Here is a 22,629-nt window from a genome sequence, read left to right as displayed (position 1 = left end):
AATATGAAGAGGGACACTCCACCTTGTAAAGTCCTTAAAGCTTTCTTCTATAAGCAGGATTTGAGGGATATATCCGAGATTGTTGTTATTTGACCTTTTTTTGTAAAGTATCAGCCAATTATAAGGCCACAAGCAGGGCAAGGGAGAAAGTACTCGTTATTTCAATACTTTCACCATATATATACATACATACATAATAGTATACTCTAACGGTATTGCCCAAATCTCTGTGTGTGTGTGTGTGTGTGTGTGTGTGTGTGTGTGTGTGTGTGTGTGTGTTTGTATGTGTGTGTGAGAAAGGGTGAGGGAGGGAGAGAGTAGGAAAAGAAGGAGAGAGAGAGAAGGAGAATGGGAAGGAGGGAAGAGGATGGGGAGGGAGGGAGAGAGGGAAGGAGAAACACACACACACACACACATACACACACACACACACACACACACACACACAGATGGTAATAAAGAGACAGAGATGAACCAAGAGGGGGAAAAGCCTAAAATAAAGAGAATTCTTTCACAAAAATTGGCTCTGTGAAAATTCTTGTCAATAATTATATTGTTGGATATTAAGAACCGAGACTTTTAAAAGAGAAAAAGAAAAGTAGCCACATGTTTTCCCTTCTTTTCCCATTTGTTTTTTTTATTCTGAGTGAATTTTTCATTTCTAAAGATGTCTTTTTTTAAGAAAGCAATCAGAAAAAAAAGGAAAAATATACTCTTTATTAGCCAAAGTGAATATTTTCTGATTGCTAAAATTTGCCTTTTCATGCAAATCACCCAGTATTCCAGATTAAATTGGACTTTTTTTGGGGGGGAGGGAAGCATCATTCAGAAAGAATTTCCTGAATACATTCATAAAATGCTAATCATCATCATAATAAAAATACAACTAATAAAGGCCTATTCTGAAATCAACCATTCAGAACTTACACAGGGAGTTCTATGAATTTAATGTTTTTATTTTGGTACTTACATGCCCCCAGAGGGATAAAGAAAATGAGTCTTCCAAGAAATGCTTCTGAAATTGTTCCCTCATCTTTTTTCCTTTCCAATCCTTGCAGTCCAGATTTTGCTTTGCTAAAGAATTAAATATTCTCAATCACTTAGAGTAGCATATGACATCAGGAATTATTTTGGAAAACCTGGGAGAAAAAAAAATTCTGAATTGAATAGGATCATAGAATTTCAGAGCCAAAAGGGACTTTAGAGGTTATCTAACCCAACCTTCTCATTTAAATGATGTGGAAAGTAAAGAACAATATTAATTGAGTAATTGACCTAATTAGAGCCACACAGATGGTTGTAGATGTGAATCTAGAGCCCCAATGTCATGATTCTTAATTTAAAACTCTTCTTTTTTCACCAAATGGCTTAATCTATTCTCTCAAAGAACAAACCTTTATTATATTCACATATACAAGGACCTATTCTAGATAATGAAGGCTACACTGATAAGTAAGAGTTGGTCTTTATTCACAAGCAGTTCACAGTTCATTAAAAGCAATAAAACAAATAGCCAAATATAATGCGATTCATTATATATAAAATACAAGCAGGCCATAAGAATTCATTGGAAGAAGAAATCACTTCACTTATGTGATAGAATAAAAGAAAGCTTCATAGAAAAGTTGGCAATCAAGATGGTTTTAGGCTACTAACTTTAACCTATCACCAGGAAGAATCAAATGCCAGATGTTTCTCATCTTTATCCTGGTAGCTCTAACAGCAACTTATACTGAGCAACAGTATCTCATGGGAAAGTATCAAAGTCTCCATGCTTCTCAGAAGTGGCCATCTTTATATCTCTCCCAATTCCCCCTCTTTCTAGGGATTCACAGACTCATCCTAGAAGCATGTAACTACCCAGTCAGTATTCAGTCTACTAACCCCCCCCCCCCACCTCTTTGCTCAATTAACTATAAATTACTGAGCCATAGTCACAAGGTCTGAGCATAATAGAGTTGATTCCTCACCCCCCCCCAAAAAAAAAAAATGGATATCCACACTTGAATAGTACAGTGTTTTATTCTTGCAATAAAATCTATGGGTGTAATAAAGTGATACATAATAAAACATCTACTACTTTACTGCTCTTCTACAGTCTCTTTCAGGCAGATCACCAATAGTACATAGGATGCTCAGGTCCCAGGATTTCTAGGAAAAAAAAATGTGATTTGATTTTTTTCAAATTAATTCATTGGCTGCTTCTCCTGTGAAATCAATCAAAGCATGGTTCTCAACTGCTGTTTGATGCACATCATCCAGTGGAATCAATGACTCAGGAACTCTAGTTCCAAAATCCTGATGGTCCCCAAACTAAACGCCTCCTTCTTAGAGGTAAAGAGGATAGATTCAGAGTCTGGCACTTTACGGATTGATCTTCTGAGTTGTCAATTCCATTTCACTCTGGCTACTCCTTTACTTGTGGAACACATTTGTATGGAAGTAAATTTGAAGGCAGACTAAACAATGAAAGCTTGTTGCTCTTCCATTCTAGCATTCCACAGACCTTTTTTATGATACCCCCTCTCTTGCAATCACATCATGCCCCACCCCATACTTAAAACTTCATTTTAATACTAATGAGAAGTATGACTCATCTATTCTCAGTTTATAAATCCTTGCCTTTGAGGTACCTCTTTGACCTGGGCTTAACAGGCAGCAAATTACTTAACCTTTTAAGTCTCAATTTCCTTATCTGTAAAATGTAGTTAATAGCATCTATGGTGCTAGAGGAGGGTGATTCTGCAGGAGTCAATTGAGAGTTTATTTATAAGAAAATTTAGCAATAGCTATATGCTCATCGATATCCATTTGCTACACATTTATCCCAGTTTCTGTTTTGTGAAACGTTTTCAGAGCTGCTACTAGTGCCCTCAACTTTCTTTGGAAAATTCCAAATTTATTCATCTATAATTCACATTCTCTGACTAGTTCTGACCCTTGTCCTCAGAAAGTTACATGAGCCAATTTTCCTTCCCCTCCACTTTTCCAGTTCTGATATTCTGGCATTTGAGTTTGACCAAGTGAAAGAAGGCAAAGTTTGGTTGTAACTCTTAATCCCAGAGCAGTCCCATTAATATTGTTGGTGGAAAAAATAATTGAAGGTAATGATGGTTTGGATTTTAATGTTCACAAATTTCTTTCTCCATAAACAACTTCTGGCCTACTTAATAAATATGTCACTATATCCACTCATCAAATAGAGGAGAAGAATCTGATTTTTTAAAGAAATTCAATGGCATGTCCTAGGTCAGAGAGGGAGCTTCTTGTTGGCTCCCCCTTACTCAAGTTTTTTTTTTTTTTTCTTCTATTCAATCTATTTTTCACAAAGTTTGCCAAAGTTATTTTCCTAAAGTGCAGGTCTGACCATATCATTGCCTTATTCAATAACTTCGAATGACTCCCTGTTCAATCTAGGATCAAATATTTCATCTTTATGTCATCCTTTTAAATTATATTGTTTGTGTAAGTTTCATGCATGTGTATACATTTATACATATGCATATGTTCATATATAATTTTATTGACTGATGACATAGTCTTGCTAACTTAGTTGGTCTTTGCAATATATACAGTTTATTGCTAGGCCACGATAAAAGCCTTTTTATTTAGCATAGTGTTCTTGAATAAAAGGTCACCACCATTACAATATGATGAGGTATTGGAATAGGACTTTAGCCAAGGAGATAAAAGAGTTTTATATTACTGTAGAAAAGAACAGGCAAATTTGATTTGGATTTCATTTGTCTGAAACTGAAAAGATTAACTTCTAATGACGTTTCAGCCCATCTTCCTTATTTTTGATCATTTTCTTATTAACAATTTCATTTAATATATTTCTATTGTTTTACTAGTTAAAATTAGAAGGCCCAGTAAAGCATCTATCTTTAATGCTCTTTTACATGGTAACTCTTATAGTAGTCATATGAAAAGCCCACATATTAATATATATTCCCAGTAGGAAGAAATAGAGTGAAATTTGCAAAGCCATGCAGAAAGAATCAAATGTTCATTTCTATCTGAGCTGGAAAGCTTCCACCTACCCGTGCTGTTAGAGAAAGCACTTAGGTAATTATATTATAGGAACAATTGATAAAGTTAGACTACTTGATGTCATTTCTTATCATGATTTTTTCAAAGATAAATGATAATCTCTGTTTTGAAGCTGGGAAACAGATATGGAAAATTTCAATGATTTCCTCAAGGTCACAAAGATTGGAAGATTCTCTCCTTACTGACTTCAAGTTAGCTCCTCCTGACAGGGATCTGGCTTGTCTACTAACTTTAATATTTACAGTTGAGAAAAATGCTATATAGAAATATTGATCAGAGAGGCATCCTTGCTCTAGGACTTATTTCTAGATATTATACTAAGATGATATGAGGTTCTACTTAGGAAAAAAAAGGAAAATTTTCTTTTTAAAAATATTTGGGGGGGCAATTGGGGTAAAATGACTTCTTCAGTATCACACAACTTACAGGTATCTGAGGCTGGATTTTGAATGTAGGTCTTCCTGACTCCAGGGTCAGTGCTCTAGCCACTGTGTTACCTAGCTGCCCCAAGAATTTCTTAAAGGAATTTATTTTTTTATTTATTCTTCAAGATGACTCCATTCCTGACATGATGCTATGATGCTATGATTCTGTGAGACTGAAATGCTGTATGGGGAGCTCAATCAGTGTCAAGCAGTTACTAAATATCTACAGTGTATCTCTACTGTTCCAGTCATTAAAAATACAGATTTATAAGTTGCTAAGATTGTTTGTTTGAAAATTCATTTGAAGATAATAACATACATTTTTTTTCATGGTTAACCATTTAAGAATCCAGTCCCACTCCACTAGATATATAAAATTGGAAATATTTCTATGGTAAGCATTGTATTCATGTAGTCTTTTATCTGCACTATTGTCAGTTTCTCATAAACTTGAGGTTTAAAATAGACAAACATGGGATAGCTAGATAGTGCAGTAGATAGAATACTGGTGTTGCAATCAAGAGGACCTGACTTCAAATTCAGTCTTAGATATATTCTGTGTAATCCTGAGTGAGTCACTTATGTCCCAATGACTTTAAGGGGGAAAAAAAACAGCATAATCCAATGATGATTATTCGTTGTAAGCTCATGTGACATACTTTTAGCATTTAATTGGTTTGGGTGAGCACATACCTCCTTTTAAAACAGTTGTGTGTATGTGGGTGGATACATTCATTAAAAATTAAATTTCATTATTCTATTTTGTTTTGAGAACTTGGGGGAATGAGAATTTTATCGTATTCCTTGAGAGAAACTGGGATTATCACAAAAATAATGTTTGAAATGGCAATTCTGTGTTGACAGTCTCTTCTAAGTCAGCATTTGGAAAGATCAGAATCCTAAATCAGGAGGCAAAATACTCAAACTCTACTTCTGGCTCTTTCTCATTGTGGCTGTGTAACCAATAGTCTAGTCACTTGACTTCTCTCTTTTATTTATCTCAACTATAAAATAAAAGGTTTAAGTTAGATGATCTATATAATTCTTTTCATTTCCAAAATTCTGTCATTTGCTTTGCAGTATATATCATGCACATTAAGGAAGATTCATTATCTTGACAATTCTGTTGATCTGTATTATTATTGATGTGAGCTGTCTATCACATATCATCCATGGCTTCTAATGCATTGCAACTCATGTATCTCCCCTCCCATAAATCTTCTAAAAGGTATTATTTAACTTATTGAAGATAGGGAAGAATGGTACCTTTCCAACTATTTGTTATCCTCCATTTTGTTACATAATTTGTTCCTGTTCACATTTAGATATATTTTTCTGTATAATACTTTTGATATTTCTCCTTTATAAGTTTTTTTTTTTTAATTAGAAATATGCTACCATCTATACATGCCTTCTGACCCTCTGTCTATTGCAATCTGAGTTACTCATATTGGGAGACTGTTATTCTATTCTTTTATTTTTCTTTTTCTGAGGCTGGGGTTAAGTGACTTGCCCAGGGTCACACAGCTAGGAAGTGTTAACTGTCTGAAACCAGATTTGAACTCAGGCCCTCGTGAATTCAGGGCTGGTGCTCTATCCACTGCGCCACCTAGCTGCTCCCCTGTTATTCTATTCTTAATAACCATATAGGGATAAGTTTCAATCCATTAAAAAAGCATGATAGAATTTCCCATGTTTTGTTAAGCTTATTCTTATATTAACAACTAGTATTAATAAAGCATCTTATAGTATCTCATTGAATTTTGAAATGTTTTGGGATGTAGGTAGCATGTTAATATTATTCACATTTTACATATGACGAAACTAAAGCAAAGGTTAAAAGACTTTCCTATGATCCTACCTACAATAACTAAATATTAGAATAAGAATTTTAATTCAGGTGTTCCTGGTTATAAAATAGTATTCCACTATGTCATGCCTTCAGTCAATTCATTTTTTGTGTTGTGCTTATCAATTTACACATATACATACCCACATAAGCACATGCATATACGTACTCATATGAACACTAAGCCTAGTCTTGACAGTTAAGTATCCATTTACTTGGGTATTTCTGTGTAAATAATTAGGGCACATTCTTGTGGATAATTCTAAATCTCATGTACAAGACTCCATGTTGTCCTAGGATTGTGCAATCAGTATCCATAGATAGGAGACTTTATAACACCTATATGAAATTTTTCTTCATTTTGGATTTGACATCAGATGTTCTTGATAACAATGGAAAATATTTTTGGCAAGTATACAGTTCTGTATTTTATGCTTTGCTTGATATTTCTAATCCAAGGGTCATCAAAGCCATTCACAACTTATCATTCCACATCTTTGCTATTACTTTGTACACAATATCTTTCACTTTACTTAGTTCATAGTGGACTTTCCATGTTTTTTTGAGAGTATCCTGCTCATCATTTTAAACTATAGGACAATAATATTCCATTATAATCACATATCACAATTTATTCAGCTATTCCCCAATTGATGGACATCTCCTCAGTTTCCTTTTTTTTTTTTTTTTCCCTGAAATTAGGGAGCTGCTATAAATATTTTTTGTACATATATGTCCTTTTTTTTTTTTTAATTCTCTTTTGGGATTCATGCCTACTAGTAATATTGTTAGCTCAAAGAACATGCATTATTTTGTATCCCTTTAGGCATAGTTTATATCTTTTGATCATTTATCCATTGGGGCATAGTTTTTATTTTTTTTATAAATCTGACTCACTTCCCTTCATGTTTGAGAAATAAAGCCTTATCAGAGAAACTTGCTTCAAAATTCTATTTTATAATTATTATTGCTAACTGTATTTCTCCTTATTCTATTCTCTCCTTTCATTTTGCCTCTCCTCAAAAGTGTTGTGCTACTGACTTCTCTCCCTGGTATGGCCGCTCTTCTATCACCCTCCCCCCTTCCCATGTTTCCTTCTCTCCTACTTTCCTAGAAGGTAAAATAGATTTCCAAACCTATATTAAGTGTGTATGTTATTTCCTCTTTGAGACAATTCTGATGAGAGTAAGGTTCATTAATTCACTGAGAAGGAGTGCTTTCAAGGTGACATTTTGAATTACTGAATTAATTTTTTTAAGTCAGCAAACAGTGGGATCTTGCATTCTCTTCATCTATCAATTGGTTATGTGACTATAAAGATATAATGCTATTGACTATAATTTGAAAATCCTGCCTCCTCTTATCTAAAAATTTCATAAAGAACCTCCTTGACATGTATATATATACATATATATAATTTTACATAGATTTTATGAAGATTATAAATAAGTCATATTGTTTCTAGCTATTCTTAATAACCTTCTCCTTTCCTCTCTGGTAATAAAGTCTTTGTTACTCTCCTTTCTTTCAGGTATCTTGAATATTTATCCCATTTCCCTAAAAATCATGCATGCTATACCATTTATCTTTCTCCATATAAACCATTAGGTTCTGTAATGTGAGAGTCCAAATGTGGTAGCTTTACTTGTAATATTGATGGGGAAAATTATTTGTTATAGAAATTTTGACTTTTTTTTCTTTTTCATATCTTACTGTTTGTCCTTTTTCTTATAGTTTTATTCTTAGATACTCTCAGGATAAAATGACTTCACTGTGTTCTTACTTTGCCAAGCTTTCCATAAATTTATTTTTCTCACCCTTATGTCTTAAAGTTTTATGAGGTGCCTGCTGGTCATTAGCTTCCAGTTTCTTCTCCTATAAAATTTTGTATTTGGATTTATAATCTACACTGGTGTGTGGCCCTTAGCTGGCATATGTCTCTCCTTGACAAGCAAATAAAGTATTTGGTGGTTGATATGGTTGCTGAGTCCTTTTTAAAAACTCTTTAAGAATCTTTAAAAATATATATTTTTAAACTGTGGGAAGAAACTGATCAAAAATAAAGAAAATGAGGAAAATAAACTGAAGTTATTAAAAGTATGCTTTTCATTTTCAAATAAATGAAACCCAAATCAAATTTGACTGTTATTTTCTACAGTAATAACAAATTTTTCTCTTTATGCTAAATTTCTGTTCCAATGCCTCATTCTATAAAACTGAACCTTTATTCCAAAAGCTTATGATAGGTGAAAAGCTTTGATTGCTTCCTGGCAATCAATTGTCTGTCTATAATCCAAGAACTAGTTGGCAAGATTTATAAACATACTTCATTACCACCTCCTAAGGAAGTTTAACCAATTAAGTATTCATTTGGGTAAGTCAGAAGTATCATCTTTCAAAAATCTCTGGGAGAGTCCAGAAACTATTAGGAGGTCACACTTCACATAAATTAGGTCACTAAAGTTGTAGGGGCAGCTAGGTATATAACAAAAGGCATTAATATGATTAAATTAGATAGATAGATAAATAGATACATACATAACATACATACTTGCATGCTTACAGGCACAATAGATATATAGATCTTCAAAAATATAGAAAGATTGATCCACCTACCTACATACCTTACTTGTCTGTCTGTCTTTCTATCTATCTATCTATCTATCATCTTTGAATCCTATTTCTGGTACTTAATAGCTACTTGGCCATGAGCAAGCTATTTGATGTCTCTGAGACTTAGAATTTGAGCTTCTTGAAAGCAAGGATTCAGATTTTTGTTTTTGTCCAGCTCCATTTAACCCTCGATTTTACTAAAAGAATGATAACAGCCTCTCCAACTGAAATATGTAAATGACAATTCTCTTAAGTGCTTACCTGAACAGGATTGTTTTAGGGATAAAATAAGATTATCTAATGAAGAACTTTGAAAATTTCAAAACACTACAAAAAATCAATTGCTATTTTTGATTTAGTAGTGATGTCAAAATTAAAAGAGTAGGGTGTGTGTGTGTGTGTGTGTGTGTGTGTGTGTGTGTGTGTGTGTGTTTAATTCAGGAGGCAAATAAGCATGGGCCACTTTGTGGGCTAAGCAAGCTCTGAGTGGTTATGTGAAAGCAATATTGAGAAACTGGGGTTTTAAGAAGAAGACACTAGGAGTTTGAAGAGAAATATGAAAAGGAAAATATGAGGCTAGACAAAATTTACCAATCTTAGTATTTTTGCCAAAGGTCTGGAACCTTGCAAAAAGGGAGAAAATTGACATTTTCACCTCCTGCATTGGTTCTGGACACAGAGCTCAGATTGATATTATTTAACATCTTGAATTTATTACATTATAGGTTGAAATTATAGATGGGCTAGGGTGGATATATACTTCAACTTTAATTTCTAAAACACCTGTGATTTCATTGGTGAAGCTCCCTACATTGATTCAGAATACCGGTTTGTCAGGTTTTAATAAATAGTTTCATAAATTTCCTTGCCACCCCATCCTTTACCCTGCCAAGTCATTATCTAATAGCCATCTTGCTAATGATAGTTCTCTCTAAACTCAGCTATATTAGTCTTTGAATTGTAGGCATACAAAATCTGGAACTCTTCCTTGAAAATATTATTTTCTGATAGAATATGACAGAATCAGGAAAGTATTCACCATTTATGATTTTTCTATATATAAAATTTCTATGTTTGAATGCACTCTGAGTTCTACTTAGAAATGAATTTTTGAAATATAACTAATTCGCATTTTGAGGACTGACTAAATTTTATATCTAATCTCTTAAAATTCAACCCAAGACTGAGTCCTTTATATATAAGCCATATATAGTTTCTCTACCATATAGTGGGTCCTCCTGAGCCAGACTGAACCCACTGGATTAAACTGTCTCTTTCCTAATAAATACATTCTGGTTGTGAGGAAATGAAAAGAAGAGAGGATTAAAGTACAGAATAACTATTCTCATGCTTTTATTTCTCCCATTATTAGGGACTCTCCTCCTTTATTACAAGAAGCCAATAATCTCAGAAGCCAGTTAAGCATACACAAAAATTAGAATTATCTAAATTGTTCAAAGAATTATCTAAATTGTTCAAACAAACAAACATGGCATCTCACAAGGACCAAAATAAAAAGGAAGGTATTTTAGCCAGGGGGAACTGGCATAATAATGTTGCTATATAGATAGCTATTGCCAATTTTCTAGCCCACTAAATAATGCTTGAAGTAAAAAAATGATTGCAATTAATTTGACTATTTATTGTAATAGTAAAAATGATTCATCCACTCATTGTCATTCTTAAAATAAATTGCTGTTACTGTGGAAAGATGCTTTCTGCATACAGAACAAGAACTGATAGATTTTTGTATAGAATAATTTTACATACATACATACATACATACATACATAATTTTGTCTAATAGTAGCCATCTCCACAGTGAATAGGAGGAAAGGAAAAATTTTAAATGATAACTTTATTATATATTTAAAAGGAATAGCAAGTTGTACATAACAGATTTATAGTTTCACATGATTTCATATTTTTATTATATTATGTGTGGAAATACTTGTTTTATTCCATGAATTAAAAATAAATAAATGTGAAAAATAAAGTGATTGCAGAGCAGTTAGTTATAATACCTGCATTTGAATCAATTATAAAATTGTTACTCAATACAATAAAAAAGTAGGAAAATTAGTATAGTCCTTGCCATTTTAAGAGAAATACTATTAGTGGTTTTAAGTGTAGATTATACATCTAGAACAGATAATTACTTGATAGGTCCAAAGAAAAAGATGTTGATCTTTATATTCAAGCTAAACCAGTTTGTGAACTGTATATCTTTTAAAGTATCTAATTTCCTAAGAGATTTAGCTCTTTCTTTTGAGCTTTTAAAAAAGTATGTGAATCTAATGTGGTCAGCAACACCTAGTAAACTTTTAAAATTTGTGATCTCATATTGTCTTGGTCACACTCTATTAAATAAAATATAGGTCAGGGGCTGCCAAGGCCTTGGGTCATATGACTCTTCTTAATTTTAAGGCATACTATACTATCAAGATTTGTCACCTCCTCCCTTTCTGACAAATTATGAAGGTCTTGGCTGGACCAAAAGGACTCAGAGCAGATCCTATTTAGAACAAGTAGTTCTAAAGTAATTCCTTTTAGAACAAGTCTCCCAGATCTGTATTTTAAGAGAAGGTAACATTAAAACCATTCCATATTTGTGGGGGATCAGGGGTGCTTAGGATCCAGAGAAAACAACTGAAAATTGCTCTTCATAGATTCTTTTTTCTTTTTCTCTTGCCACATCTACTAATTTGCTTGTCATTAATGCTTTCATACCATCTCTCCTGTTCACTTCTGTAAATTTTTATTGTATCCATCTGACTTAGTACCTGCCTTAATGTTATCTCTCATAAATTGTGGCAATAGTCTCCTGACTGGTTTTCCTCCACTTTCTTCCCTATTCCCTATATAATTTTAATGCAGTGCTCTGAGCACACCGCTTCTCTACTAGAAACCTCCACTGACATCCCATTGCTTCCTGAATAAAATATAAATTCCTATTCTGGCATTAAAGGCTTTCTATAACCTGCTAGCAATTGATAAATCCAGTCCAAATTACTTCCCTTCATGCACTCTACAAGTTGACTAAACAAGAACAGCTCCAACTCATTCTTTACATTCCCTTTTTGTCTTTGAGGCTTTGTTCACATCTCATATTTGTAATGAACTTTACCTCAGTTTCCATTTGTGCAGTTCCATCTTTCTTGAAAGGTCTAACTCAAATCTCAGCTTCTCTGTAAAGTCTTTCATAATTTACATAGATGAAAATGTTTTCTTCACTCAAATTTCTTAGAGGGCTTATTTTTTTATGTCACGAAACTCTTTGGCAATTTGGTGAAGCCCTTCTCAGAATGTTATAAAATGCATAGAATTACAAAGAGAACTAATTATATTGAAATAATGATAAACATTTTTAAAATAAAAATTCAGACCCCTGTTTAAAAAAAGAAGCCTTGGATCATACTAATCACACTATTCTTTGCATCCCAGTTTTTTTGTACATGATTTCTTCTTCCTTTCCCTGGTTAGTTTTGACACCTTCAGGGTAAGAATTGTGATTGATCATTTTTTTATGTTTTGCAAATAGAATATCTTGCACATAGTAGTCAATAAATGTTTTTTTGGATTGAATTGAAATGTCTGATTTTTCACCTTTCATTTAAAAAGTCCTAAGTTAACTATTATTTTCACAGCTTTATTTTTAAAAGTAAATAAATTTTTATTATTTTTAAAAATTAAAATCATAGTCTATATAAACATTAAAGATATATTGAGAGAGGAATGGGACTATCCACTTTGAGTTATCAAGACTAAAAAGGGTTAGGGAAGGTTTGCTGGTGATCCAGTCATGCCATTACCTTCTCGGACTTCTTCCATTGATAGAATTCTAGGTCTGTCCCTGATTTCATCTTATGATCCATTCTGCATCATAAATAACTGTCAGATATTGTCCAGATGTCCCTAACATAGCCACATGAGAGGCAATAGTGGAGTCTGGTAGATTGGGCATAGGGTAAGAGTCAGTATATACTGCATGAAACAAAAAAAAGTGATGATCTTGTTACTCATTAAGTAAAAGGAAGGAAAATAAATAGCTCAGATGTCCAGGAAGCAAAAACTTTTCCTTTTACCCTTGCCAAGGCAATTTTATCAAATTATGATGGTCTAGAAAAGCTGGGGGGAGGGAGACATACACATAGACTCAATAGTTTCATAAGCCGTCTTTTCACAGTAAGTTAAATTGATGAAGAAGAAAAAAAAATCCATGGCATATTTCTTCTGTTGGAATTGCCCTTTGCCTCTTTGTTTGTGGTTTTTCTTTGTTTCTAACAAATCCAGATGATGGAATGATGAATGCCCAGTGTGAGTGGGTTTCGGCAATGTTTTATATTAGTTGTTTCAAGAATTCCTCATTTTCTGACTCTAAAAGTGGTGGATAACTTTTATAAATGATTTATATCTACCTGGAAAAACATCAAAAACACTAAGAACTGCAAGGAAATGTTTTTAAATAAGTTTTATTGATGCCTTTTGTTTTTTATAGGATTCATTTCTAGATACCTCCCTCTCTTCTAGTCATTTTCAATTGAAAATTCCTTTGTAATAATGAAAAACAGTTAAGCAGAACTAATTAATACAGTTGAGGCATGTGACAATGTATATACCATCCTGTCCCATAGTTGCTCACCTCTCTGCTGATCAGTGAAAGTTATATTCTGTCATCTGCTCCCTGAAACCCAGATTTATTATTACAATTGCTTAATTTTCCCTGCCAACTTCTTTTTCTTTTAATTTTCTTTTTTGCTGAACACTTTCGTTTCTCTTTCCCAATTTGTGACTTAAAAGTATAAAATTATCCTTTTTTTAATGGAGAAAGTAAGACAAAGGAATCCTTGTGTAGTTCTGATCATATTTATATCTGCATCTGCATCTATATTTGGGAAGAAGATCAGTGAAAGGAGAAGAAAGGGAGAAGGCCATGAAAAAAAAAAAGAGATCTTCACTTCATCTCCTCACTTTATCTTTGGAGAAGAGTGCAGTTTTTGAGAATTAAGGAAAATGAATCATTCAAAAAAACATGCTTATTTAATGTATAAACTCTTGAAAAGTTAAAAAAGTTAAATTAGTAAAATGTAGATGGTGATTATAGCATATGTCATCATCATATAGAAGCATAAGAATATCATGTGGAGAAGGAAAAGGGAATGAGAGTTATTAAATGTCTACTATGAGCCAGGAATTTGTACTAATTACTTTACAAATATTATTTGATCTGACTTATGAACAGCTGATATGCTTTTCTTTTACCCTCAACTTGCTGAACTGTTGACTTGATATGTTACAATACATGCTAGTTTTCACCCTATAAACTTGGACATTTTTTGTTGTTAAGGGGATCCAAGACTGCCTCAGTAATACTAGCTTCCCTTCTCCTCTCTCAGGAATATAAGAATATATATTATTGGATTAATCCTTTCTTTTAAAAAGTCTCTATAGAAAAGAGCTCTTAAATGAACCTAAACAATTTTGGATTTGGGGGGACATTTTCTTTAGCGGTTCTTTAATTCCTTGAAGGCTGCTTTGGAATAAATTTATTTTCTAGAGATCCAGTTAGTTTATATATGGAGGTTCTGACTATTAATTTAGTTGGCAAACCTTAATCACAGAAGGTATTATTTGTTATAACTACGAGAAAAATAAGTAGTTATCACAAAGAGCTAGCTTGGCTTTAACAACAACAGATTGTAACAGACTAGAGAGGTTGCCAAAGTAATCAACTGGGAGAATTATGTAGACATCGCTTATATACATTTTAATTGTGTATTTGATCAAGTTTGTTGTGCTGGTCTTGTAGAAAGAATGAAATGATGATAGATAATAATCTAGTAGGGGAGTGGATTCAAAATTACTTGAATGGGTTGACCCAAAGAAAAACCATTAATATTCTGTTATCAACTTAGGAGTAAGATTTCTGTAGTGTAATGCCAAAATAATGAAAATAGACTATAAAGAGATATTTTCTTGATACTGTTGAAACAACTCAGATATTTTCAACTGTCAGTAGCTTAATAGCATCATAATAAACATGAAGTGCTGCATATTATTCCCTTTCTGAAATGTTCACATTTGAAGATTTATTTCTCTTCATGATGGATTTGGGATTCAGAGCCTAAATTCTGCCTTTGGATCATTTAACCAGTTTTCACAGGTGTCTCTGAAAGGATTATCCAAAATGAACAGGCTTCCTGCAAGTAACCAAGTATTTTTCTTCAAACCAGAAGGCAAGCAGCCAAAAGAAATGAAATGCTTTTTGTTGCTTCTCTTATTATTTCCCTACTCAGACTCTGCTTCTTGTGAAACTTTAGGCTGCAAATGTATTGTGGGTGACATTCTCTCTTTCCAAGATAAACCCCATGAAGGGTAAATTTAATTTATGCTAGGGATGAGATGGAACTGGACTGATTTGCAATCTAACTTGAGTAGAAGGGCACTTGTAGTATATTAATCAAGTTAGAGAATAATGTTGATTGCAGGTGGTGGGTGAATATTGATATCTCAATGATTGATAAGACAACATTGGAGGGCAAATGAAATTTAAAATTTGTTTAGAACAATGTCCCTATTTAAAACTACACTTGTTTGCACGCAGCTGGACATTTAGCAACTCTATTGCCTGAATGAGATCTTTCAAATGCCTCAGTCTTCCTCACCTGTTAGACCAAGTCTCTGATTTTTATAAATGAAACTCTGTATCTTTCCCAAAAGTCTCTTGCCTTTCTTGTGCCTCCTCTTTTTCCATCACTCATTCAGGGTCTAAATCACCCTAGTATCACAGCTGTAGATATTCTATTTTTTTTTTTTTACCAACTAGTGCACAGAGAATTCTGGGGCCATTTTTACAATAGATTTCTTCTCTATTATCTTTCTTTGCAAGGCCTTTCTTGAGGCCTCCCCAACACCCCAATTGATATTATCTTCATTGTTCTTGTACCTTCCCAAATGTCACAGCTCTCTGTTTTTAAAGATTTCATTTCTTTAGATCAGAAGGTCAGAAATTGTTGAAGGCCTTTACTTTTCTCCCTTCATAACCCTAAAGTCTACTAGTTAATCAATCCATAAGTATTTACTTGGCACTTAATAAATATCTTAACAAAACTGCAAGAATATAAAGGGATTTTAAGAATTAATTCCTCTCTTCAAGGAATTGATAAACTAGTTGGGAAGATATGAACAACACATTAAAAACAAAGAGATTTGATTAAGCAATAAGCAGTTACTACGCTCATAATGTATTTCAATGACTGCTAAATAGAGGGGATGCAAATATAAAAGTGCATCAGTTCCTGCCTTCAGTGAGATTTCATTCTGCCATTAGAAGGCAATAAATAACTTACTTTAAAACCATTCCATATTTGTTCTAAAATGGCAAATATCCAGTGATTTTCTTGTAGTGTTATAACACCCAATGTTTATAAGGTTCTTTAAGTTTTTCATATCAATTTAAATACATGACACCATTTGATCCTTATAACTGTCATATAAGACAGACGTATCATGACCTCTATTTTGTAGATAAGAAAATTGAGGCTTCAAATGGCTGAATGACTTTCCCTTTATACAGTTGGTAAGCACTGAAGGCAGAATTTAAACCGAGATCTCTCCAGATTTTAAGCTCAGCTTTCTTTCTACTATGCCATATTGTCAGAATATGCTTATAAATTATGTAATTTTTTATTTTCCTACTGAGTCAAACTTTTTTCTTTCTTCCTGATGTTGGCTCCATAAAATAAAAGGATTCTATACATTGTGCATTTTATTCCTTTCCCTTCTTAGATTAGCACCTACAACAATAATTAGCATTATTATCTAGTGCCTTATTAGTAAACAAAACTATAAACAAATCAAGCTGGAAAAAAAGTAAAAGCATGTATAGCTTTTAAATCATGCTTCTGAGGTGGGAAAGACATTACCTTGAATACTTTGCCTACTCTACCCAAGACAGACCACTGCCTCTCATCCTTAACCATGTCCTCTTTTCCAAAGAGATTGAAGGGAAAGAAAGAGGATTAGTAAGAAAAACAGGAGAAAATAAGGGGCAAAGGGTGAGGGAGGGAAAGAAATAGCCAGGAATCGATAGAACAGGAGGAGCATTGTAGTATATGTAGAGCTGTCCAAAAATGGACCATAGTCCCCTCCTGCTTTCTATACCCACTTCAGGCCCTTTTACAATCTAATAAGTACTTTAGTGCACTGATGGGAAAACTGAATGTTGATATGTAAGAAGAAGCTTAAGGGCATTTCCTTCATAGGCAGTTAGATCCAATGTCTTAATGCAGTTTCCTCAACTAACAATAGTTGACATGTGTAGATTGCTTTAAGGTTTACAAAGTGGCTTACAAACATGATCTCATTTGGTCCTAATTTGTCCATGGAACTGATTTGGCCATGTAACACTTGGGGCTTGAAATATGTTCATGGAACCAGTCAGTGTTGCTAATAGAGTAGTGTGGAGCAATGGGGTGAAAAAGACTGAAGGTGGAAAATGATTACCTGATAACTCCCCTCAGGGTCCAAGTAGAAGGGAGAGGGATTTGGGGCTGCAAATGTGAGTTATTCAGCTACAGGAACTTAGTTTTCATTGGACATGTATTCTCTCTTTCAGGGAATTAATGTAGGGTAGAGTATTTACTGTCAAATTGGTTAATAATAGCTCATATTCATTTATCACTTTAAGCTTTTCAGGACACTCTCTTCATAACACTCCCCCACTCATCTTGAGGTAGTTAATGAAAGTTATTATCAACTCTGTAGCTAGGATAGTTAACTACTGGATATTGTCCCCAAGGACCAAATTTTAGAGGATCCTGATAGCACTTGCAGTATCTCAGCAATATAAATAGCTGAGTATAACCCTACTCAAAAATCCAAAACAATGTGACAAGCATTTATTAAGTGCCTATTTTTTTACTTGAACTCCATTAAGAATTCCTTAGCTTTTTATTTTATTTTTATTAATAACTTATTATTTTCAAAATATATACAAATAGTTTTCAACATTCATTCTTGCAAAACCTTGTTACAAATTTTTCTCCCTCCCTTCCCCCACACTTCTCCCCTAGATTATATATGCAATTCTTCTAAACATATGTCCACATTTTAAAGTGCCTATTTTCCTGAAGAACAATTAATAATCTCCTGTCATTTCTTCCTTGTAGTTTTAGCCTCTTTTGGCAATGGTATTCTCTCTCTAGTAGTTTAAGGTTACATATATTCCTCCCCATCATCATCCTTTTTCTGGATTATCCCCTGAAGCCAAAAAAAAAATGTAGTCACACCTGTCTTTCACAGATGAGTAAACTGAAGCTCAGCATAATCAAATGATTTGTCCAATGTCATGAAGCTAGGAAATAACAAGAGCCTATATTTCTACCTGGTGTCCTGATCACAAACGTAGCACTACATTATTCCTCATTAAAACATGAAAATAGAGGATTGGATTGGAAACAGGTATGGTAAACATTAAGAATGAAACATTAAAGGAACTTGTGGTTAGAATTTCTCTGAAAATGCTCCAGATTGTGCAGCAGAAGAATTAATTAGATGGTTTCTACTAATCCTTCTAGCACTACAGTTTAGAAAAAGTATTGACAAATAAGAGCAAGGTTTCAAACTTAAAGTAACTTTCAAAACTTAAAAGGTAATAAGCAAAGGGGAAGTTGGGAATGGGGATTGCAGAGGGGAATTGCAGTCTTTGATACAGCTGGCTCCTTAATTTTCATTCATAAAAAATTGATAGGTTTCTTTGAGGAAAAGGATAACCAGTAGTTAAAACAAATGAACCTTTATGTACTGAACTCTTTCTCTCTCTTCCCCAATTTTATGAAAGTCCAGATTGACTAGAATCTCTCTGATTTTAGTCAATACAAATAAATTAGTGGGTATTTAGGAAATCTACAGCATGTAGCCCAAATTCTGTAATAAGAGATTTAGAGCTCTATGATTCTTCCAGTGACCTCCTGGATAGATAATATAAACTCTGCTGCAGCTTTCTTTCCTAGAAAATGGCATTATCTTATTTCATTGCCCACCATGCATTTATTTATTGCTACCTAGCCCTTTGTTGCTAAACTTAATATCACACTCAAGGGAAAAATTCCATTTGTGAGGATGCAGGGATAAATAATAAAAATTAAATCTGAGCTAATCATTTGAATCTGTTGAGAAATACTTTGTTAATTTCAGAAAGCATTTTTTACACAAACAGGCATAAAATTCATATATGGTTAAAATAAACACTTTTTAAAATAATTTTCAGACAGTTGACTTAATGCTCAGAACAACTGTATGATGGTTATCAGCACACAGAATCATAAACTTTCAGAGTTGGAAGGAATCTCAAGTCATCATTGAGTTCAAATAATACCTGAAAAAAAATCCTCCAAATTACATGCATACAACTTTTACTTAAAAACCTCCAATGAGGTAGCACTCTCCTCCTTCAACTTTACTTCTAGAGACCTCTGACCTTTTAAGAAACTTTTCCCTACATTAAACCTAAACATTCTTCTTTGTGACTTTCAATTATGGTTCTTAGGTGTATCCTCTTAGGCAAGAACTAAAAATCCAAACACTGTTCCATAAGACAGACCTTTAAATACTTGAAGACAATTGTGACCCTTCTCCCCACCTCTGATCCTGTTTCCTATCTCTAGCCCCCCATTCTCCTCTTCTCTAGGTTAAATATTCCTAGAACCTCTTGGGCTAATTACCATTTATCATGAACCCAAGATTTTTTAACTATCCTAGCTCATTTATTCCTCAATTTATCAATGCCCTTCCTAAAATGTAGAGAAGTAGATTAATAGAGTCTTAAATTGCAACACTTTTGTCATTAATCAAAATCTTGAAGTTCAGTCTACTATGCTATACACTTTTACTAGTGCTTATTAGAATATGATTATCCTTTTCTCATTTACCTACAAAAGAGCCCCTATGTGTAAAAGAAGGATAAAGAAATATACATAACTGTGCATGTTTATTTTATATATATATATTCATGTGTATATGTGCACATATTTATCTGTGCGTGTATATGTGTGCATATGTTAATATGTAGATATCTATGTACATGGATATACATGTTTTAGACCTATAAATTTGAATGCAATGCCAAATGGATGATATTAATATAACCTTCTATGACAATTGTGTAAAATTGACTTTATTCTGGCACAATTATTATCCCTTAGCATGTGTATATTATGATGATGATAACAACAGCAAAATGTCTTTAATACCCTTGCTTCCTTGTTGACTTTCTACCCCTCTTTCCAAGCCCAATTCAAATATCACTTCAGTCAGGCAGTCTTTTGATGATCCCTTTAGTCAAAAATGTCTATAGAGGTACTTTGCTTCAGCTTTTGTGCAGCTGTCATATCTCCCTACTAAACTGTAAGTCCCACGGTGCAGAAATCACCTCTTACCTCCCTACCATTTTGTATAGAGAACTCTTTACATATAGCTGAATGATTACATATTTAGTTGAATGAAAAAAATTGGTTCTTAATGTAAGGGAATAAGATCTGAGTTTGGACATCTGGAGATCATTATATTATACTTGTTAATTGATCAATTGGAATATCAGGTATTTGTAAACATATACATTATGCAAGATACCTTGATTGTTTTTTAAAATGACTGAATAATGGACTTTGGTGAGATGAAGAGAATGGAATGAGAATTTGGGTTTCAAAGATCCCTTATTAAGTATGGATTTTAGAGTTATGCTTTGAGATTATACATTTTGATGAGGTTGAACTTTACAAATAACATCACATTTAGCAAAAATGCTCATATTGTTTGATTCACATTGCCAAAAACTTTATTAAGCATTCACCATTTATCAGATGCTATTTTCTCCTGTGATTAATGATTTCACTCATTTTATAGTATCCTGTCTACAGTATTTTAGGATCAAAGAGCTAATGGTATTAATAAAATAGCAATATGAATTTCTTTGGAACTTTCCCTTTAGAAAGTATACAATCAACTCCTAATTACATATACTATTGGAAAGAGACATTGCAGATCACTCAAAATGATGCATACAGTATTTCTCTTTGTTTTGGTATATTTACATTTAATTAGTACACTTACATTTAATTATCAGGATATTTAGTGTAAGAGTATTTATAATTCATTAAGTAAATAAACAAAAAGTATTCCATACTATGAGAACTAATTCAAGAGGACTTAGAAAGTTGCATAGTTTCAAATCATTTCGCTGTTACTGAAGAGAAAATGTAGCAAAAAAAATAGCTTTTAGCCACCTTCAGTATTTAATACATTGTATTAGATATTGGGTGAGATAAATATTTTAGAGGGAAAAAAAAGTCCTCTTCTTCAAGATGCTTATAGTTTAGCAGAAGAATGAGTTATGCATAAATATAATTAAGTGAAACTATATTATGTGATTAGTACATAAAATATAAAATAAAACAAAGTAGATCTTTATTAACTAATGGGATCTGGAGCATGGTTATGGATCAGGGTGAGGGAGCAGGAAGAAACATACTTCTTGGGGGAATAGGCACTTAGATGACTATAGATGTCTCTGCTAGGACAGTGGCAATGAGAAAAAAAGAGCTATAAAAATTTTGAATGACTCTGCAAGTGTGAAATGGACAAGACTTAGCAGTATCTGATCACATATGAAAGATAGAAAAGTCAAAGGTAAATCCCATTGTTATAAACATGAGGTGAAGAGTAGGTTCCATGGACATAAACTATCAAGTCTGTGCTGCTACTCATGGAAATAATAAAAAAGGTACTGGTTCATGGGATAGCCAAGTGATTGATGAAAGATATGGAGAATAGATAAGTACTATAGTACTGGAAAAGGTACATATTCCAATTTCCAAAGACAAACCAAAAAAGGAGTAAAATAAAAGATATAGTTGGATAAATTTCAAAGCTAGACAAAATTATAGAATATATAATCAAGAGGATTATTTGTAAACATGTAATAAGGGAAGCTATTAATATTTGCAAAGAGTTTTGTCAAAAACAGAGCATACCTAACTCTCCCTCTCTCTATCTCTCCTCTCCTCTCTTCTCTTCCTCCCTCTCCCTCCCTCTCTCTCGGTCTTCCTTTCCCCCTCTCTCACCTTTCCCCTCCACTTTCCCCCTCTCTTTCTGCTTGTCTTCTGTCTCTGTATCTCTTTCGCTCTCTTTCTCGCTCTCTCTGCCTCTGTCTCCTCTGCTTCTGTCTGTCTGTTTCTCTGTCTCCTCTCTCTCCCCACCATGAGGTCACTACACTACACCATCATCGTTATACACATTGGCTATTTTCAACAAAATATTTAAGAAATTTTCTTAAGATAAGTATCATGAAATGATATGTCTGAGAATTAAAAGCAATAAAGGAGATAAACATATTTAGATTCAGTATAAGGAAAAACTTCCTAAAAAATAGACTCATACATGCCAGAGTAGTCTGAATTATAACGTAATCATTTCCCTCTTTAGAATTATCTAAAAAAAAAGCCTGGTATAATTGATTGTGGTTATTTTGTCAATAGAACTGTCAGTCCTTTTCCTTTGCAAACAAGGTACCTGACATCTAATAGGTGTTTAATAAATAATTGTTGATTAATTGAGAAGGGTTTAGCTAGATCTTTGAGGCCCATCCCAGATGTGATTCCACGAAGTCAAAAGGAGGTATGGATTGTAGGG

The 22,629-nt window shown here is 33.3% G+C and overlaps 1 protein-coding gene across 33 annotated transcripts in view; it reads left to right on the top strand.

Moving 5' to 3' along the window:
• The window catches only part of MAP2 (microtubule associated protein 2), a 352,478-nt gene that overhangs the window by 142,054 nt on the left and 187,795 nt on the right, over positions 1–22,629 (top strand). The window lies entirely within an intron of this gene.

The sequence above is a fragment of the Sminthopsis crassicaudata genome, chromosome 3, assembly GCF_048593235.1.
Source record: "Sminthopsis crassicaudata isolate SCR6 chromosome 3, ASM4859323v1, whole genome shotgun sequence".
Classification (NCBI taxonomy): Eukaryota; Metazoa; Chordata; class Mammalia; order Dasyuromorphia; family Dasyuridae; genus Sminthopsis; species Sminthopsis crassicaudata.
The sequence above is the reverse complement of the archived record's forward strand: the minus strand, read 5'-3'. Positions and strand labels throughout refer to the sequence as shown.